The sequence below is a fragment of the Dreissena polymorpha genome, unplaced genomic scaffold (assembly GCF_020536995.1).
Source record: "Dreissena polymorpha isolate Duluth1 unplaced genomic scaffold, UMN_Dpol_1.0 chrUn010, whole genome shotgun sequence".
NCBI classification, from domain to species: Eukaryota; Metazoa; Mollusca; class Bivalvia; order Myida; family Dreissenidae; genus Dreissena; species Dreissena polymorpha.
Window position 1 is genome coordinate 124,841 of NW_026273324.1, and position 6,000 is coordinate 130,840.

Sequence of the window (6,000 nt, forward strand, 5' to 3'; positions counted from 1 at the left end):
ATACAATTATACGCTTTTCCATTCCTTTTTACGTACCGGTAATGTGTTATCGTCCCGTTTATTATTCACTGCGAATCTGCCATGTACTTTCACTTCGATAACAAAAACAACATGAAATATATTCTTTATTTTATATGTTATAATAAATATTCCTATAAATTAATAGAATGTGTTTGTTTTTATTTGTCAGTTAATTAAAATGTTTATTTTATTCGAAGATGTTGTTGTTGATGTTGTATTGACGTAAACAAAAGACACGTTACCCAATGATCATGAAGCGGGAAATTTGAAAATTGGAAAATTTCCTAGCGAGTGGTATTTTATCATGGCCAGTCATCTAAGCGTAGCGATATGGTTTATTTTATATGTGTTTTATGTCAAGTTAGGTGTAAAACTGACCACTTCTGTGTTAAACACAAAGATATGCAATAATAGGATTACACTCTATGACTTAATTCCGGGGAGGGGGGGGGGCTCCTAGCGCTCCCAGGTATATTAATAGCTTCCTTTTTAGACAAGAGAGGCCTCATTTTCTTATATGGGTGCCTGATTTTCACATTTGGCATATAATATGTATCGCCCAACTTTGGGACTCGGACTGGCTGCGACCTTGGAAGTTTACTAGAACCACCGACCTTCCGCCGCTAGTCACATGGATGTCTTCCTAGACCACTCCGGCTTGGCACATATAACTTGACTGTGTTAAATTACCTTATGATATGTCACGAATTTGATGATTGGTGACTGGGAAATGATATAGTTATTTTTAAGTAAATAATAACGAACACCCTTAGTAAATATCACCACAGCTTTAATGATTACTATACACGCAAATCCTTTGCGAACATACTAGTACTCGTATTCGTGTACATAATGTATCATCAACATATAGAGTATATCCTGTCTAAAAAAGCGTTTATAGCCACTAAACAGTACATGTAAATCGGTAGGAACCTTAACCTGTCGTACAGGAAAAGAATCCAGGTATTCACAATCTTCGAAATGTGTCCTTCAGATAAGTTATACAAGTCTGCAATTACTTTCTCTGGAAGACCTTTTCGAAGGCGAACCAATGTGAGAAAAAGTTCCTCTATGGGGGACAAAGGTCTGGATGGACCATGATGAGGCATCTGAAAAATAAACATAACAAACACTGTTATTGCCATTTTCAATGTAAAAAATTAAGGGCCGGGACTTTTAAATTTACACAGCACTCAATACCCGCACTTACATTCTATGACCCATAATTATATTTCCTTTGATAATGATACACTGTTAATGTTAACATTGTTATAATCAGACGACCACCCAGACTTAACTGTTTTAGGGTTTGCCTGATTTTAATAAATAATGCATTCATGACATTCTGTTCACATATGATAGTTAATACTGGAATTTATCATTTAAAAATGATTGTCATCTATCAATGAGGATTCACATTTATTTAATATTAATATGTTTACATATAACATCTTATTTGGACGCTATTTTCATCTTAAATCAACCACATTTCAGTGTAGCTATCAATGTGTTTACATTACTCCACCCACTCTTTTCACGTCAATTTTGATGCAAGGATTTGATATTATCAGCTGACTTTTAAAAAAAACTGCAGAACAAAATATTTACCTTTCAGTGTGTTTGTTACTACTTTGGTTATGTTTACTTCACGAATTTAATATATATTTATCGATTTTCAATTCTTTCATATCATATGGGTCATGACCTAATAGGCAGCTATCTTTGTTTTGAATATCGCCTGCTGACCGCTAGGGGCGCTAAACTGGAAAGTCGCGAATTATTCAACACTTTCCGCCCATCGTCGGATCCATTGCGTTTTGTTGTTGTTTTTTAGGCTAGATTGCACTCTACCGGTACGCAGTTGTTTACCACTATCTACAAAGCGCGGGTTTGGGGGCAGTAGCTCCCGATACTAAGAAAATATATAGGATAAAAAGGATAATTAGGTGTTGCGTTAGGTGTTAGGTATTGGGCGCTTAGCAACGATACAATTATACGCTTTTCCATTCTTTTTTACGTACCGGAAACGTGCAATCGTCCTGTTTTTTATTCCAATCGTTATATTTATACATATATCACAGTGTGTCGTCATACATGTGTTAATCAACTCCATGTCGTCTGTTAAAATGTCTTAAGATTTATGTTTTAAGTTTTTTTCCAAGTTATCTAAAATCAGAAGAATTATTGTTAAATCGTCAAACTGCTTGGAACCTGACCAGATCCCAGTAAAGTCTATAATGATTGACCTCAGCAGTTAGTTATCGGTTTGTCTACGGCAGTTAAGATGTGTCGTTTCTTTATGCATTTAAACATACATGTTGCTTAATTAATTAGTACAATGTCCGATGATGTAGACCTTATGATTGTGTCTATCTGGTTTAAGTGCTGGTTTAACCAAGCTGAACGATCAGCGGTTCTAGGGAAATGTCCGATCGTGCTTGGAATTATATCCTCCGAAAGAGACAATATATGACAATAATAATATCACAGGAGTTAGCCTATATAGTCTATAGAGACTATATAGAGGGGTCTATTTTTATTATTTAGCCATTACATTAACTTTCTGAATAGAATTTTAAACTCCTGCATCAATATACATATACTGTTTAGTGGCTATAAACGCTTTGTTAGACAGGATATACTCTATATGTTGATGATGCATTATGTACACGAATACGAGTACAAGTATTTGCGTGTATAGTAATCATTAAAGCTGTGGTGATATTTACTAAGGGTGTTCGTTATTATTTACTTAAAAATAACTATATCATTTCCCAGTCACTAATCATCAAATTCGCGACATATCATAAGGTAAGTTAATACAGTCCAGTAATATTATATGCCAAGCCGGAGTGGTCTAGGAAGACATCCATGTGACTAGCGGCGGAAGGTCGATGGTTCTAGTAGACTTCCAAGGTCGCAGCCAGTCCGAGTCCGAAAGTTGGGCGATTCATTTCATATGCCAAATGTAAAAATCAGGCACCCATATAAGAAAATGAGGCCTCTCTTGTCTAAAAAGGAAGCTATTAATATACCTGGGAGCGCTAGGAGCCCCCTCCCCGGAATTAAGTCATAGAGTGTGATCCTATTATGGCATATCTTTGTGTTTCACACAGAAGTGGCCGGTTTTACACCTAACTTGACATAAAACACATAGAAAACATACCATATCGCTATGCTTAGATGACTGGCCATGATAAAATACCACTCGCTAGGAAATTTTCCAATTTTCAAATTTCCCGCTTCATGATCATTGGGTAACGTGTCTTTTGTTTACGTCAATACAACATCAACAACAACATCTTCGAATAAAATAAACATTTGAATAAACTGACAAATAAAAACAAACACATTCTATTACTTTATAGGAATATTTATTATAACATATAAAATAAAGAATATATTTCTTGTTGATTTTGTTATCAAAGTGAAAGTACATGGCAGATTCGCAGTGAATAATAAACGGGACGATAACACATTACCGGTACGTAAAAAAGAATGGAAAAGCGTATAATTGTATCGTTGCTAAGCGCCCAAACCTTACACCTAACGCAACACCTAATAATCCTTTTTATCCTATATATTTTCTTAGTATCGGGAACTACTGCCCCCAAACCCCCGCTTTGTCGATAGTGGTACACAACTGCGTACCGGTAGAGTGCAATCTAGCCAAAAAAACAACAACAAATCGCAATTGATCCGACGATGAGCAGAAACGGGAAAGTGTTGAATAATTGTGATTTAAGAGGAAGGTAGTTCACGGTAAGCAGTGTTCATAGTTTCTTTCACCGGCCTTTTGATTTATATGATAATAGGTGCTACCTAATTTACGGGCAAAAGCTTATTTGATGTTTGTTAAAGATAACACGGGTAATATATGACATGTCTGCACATTATCATGCAACAAAACATTGAATGTCTTTACAAAACAATATTTAATTTAGCAAATCAATAAAATATTATTTGTTTTAATATTAAACAAGTTTATGAAGCTATGCTTTATGTATAGTAACCCCTTGTACTGTTTTCAAACTCTTAAAAAATGTATTTCATTTTTGTTTACTTTTAAAAACAATGTAAGAATTAAAAAAAAATAAAAAAAATCTCTCATAACCGTGTTTTATTGATGTTTTCCATATGCAGGGATGTCATTTATGTTTTAGGGCGAGATTATTTCTAAAACGATTTTATTTAACTTAAGCATAAAAAAGAAAGGTGCCGTACTTCATTATTTTGGTCCCATGTCTAAATCATCGACATCGTAAATGTATCCCCTGCATATGTAAATGAAAAACTTTTTGTACTTAATTAATGTTAATAAACATATAAATGAAACAATGATTGCGGGAGTGTTTGCATCTATCTTGAAAAAAGTGCATAGACCTCGTTCACTGCGCAAAATTACACATACCAGAAATATCACCTTTGGCTTTGGACACAATACTCTTTGCATAATTTATCTTCAGCACTGTTAGAGCTTATGTCATGAAATGTGGTAAACTTATTGTATTTTTCTGAATCCTCAGGAATTAACAGTTGGTAAAAACTATCGCTTATGGCATACACAGATTGAACATTACTAGGTTGGTGCCAGGGCCCTCAATCCATTTTAGGGGAAGCGGGTCGCTACCCATAGCAGGGGGAATTTTCGCGGCGTTTACCTTTTTGGGGGGATTTTTTACTAACTATCTAATTATTACATTTGTACATGTTTGCACTATATTCATTGCTTATTTCATAATTTAGTATGTTTGACAAGATTAAATTAAAATAGAATTGAGATATAATAAGCATGAGACATCTATCTATATAAAAAAAATAAAAATGTTTTTTTTTGTTTTGTTTTTTAGGGGGAATTTTTCCCCCCAAAAGGGGAAAAAGTATACTTTTCAGGGGGGGGGGGATGTGGCCGAATTTCGGCCGTGGATTTGACAGATTGAGGGCCCTGGATGCTAAGTAGAAAATACCAGTAGCAAAAATTTAGATTTATGACGAAGACCCACATCATAAGCTTAACGCTAAATATATCAGTGTACCTGTCACTTTATGTGTGAGACAAAAAATAAACAACAACATACTTATTATCACGAATTTACTGTTATCAACAAGAATTTTTTTACCAGTAAATACTTTACCAAACCATATTTAAATAAAATATAATCAAATATTTTTCACCTGAATTTAATTTCATTATTTCATTTATTTTCATTTCATTTAATTCATTTTCATGTTTTGAAAGTAAAGATATTCAGTCATTATGGAATGTTGCATTAAACATATAGACAGCAGCTGCGTATTGCATGTGAATGAGGCAGTTTCCACATGAATATGATCATAAAATAACAACCCGATTATTAAACTGCATGTACATCCCAATTGATTAAAGTCAAGTTTTTGTATGTTCAAGCTCATAAACAAAATAACACATTCAGTATGTTCATTTATACCCTTATCTTCTCGCCCTTGTTTCTGCGCACTCAACACATATAGTATTAGACACACTGTTATGAGTTTGCATATATTCCGATAAGTTCCTACCACGCGTTTGTTAGTTCAAAAACACGCTCAGTCATGGCACTAAATGTCAATGAGTTGACTTCATCAAAGATGTAGAACCAATAAAAATACTCCACTCATCCAGTACGCATTCTATGAAGAAATAATAACAAGCAGTCATCAAATAAAATGAATACCGTATCCTACACTTTCGCTTTTTATATGGTCTTCCAAAAATTAATCAGAGACAGTTGACAAGACTAAACTTCTGCTTTTCGCTGATTTGCAATTTTTTCAAAGTGTCGGCATAATGTGCAAAATAATAATGGTAATCCACAACATGGTCTCAGGTGTGTCAAATGAATTTTTAGGCGAGGATTATTAATTATAGGTATAAGTTCAAGTGTACAACACACTCTTTTGTAATAAAAATATTGCAAAGTGTGCTACTGGCACTGCATTATGCACATTTATATTTAAGCA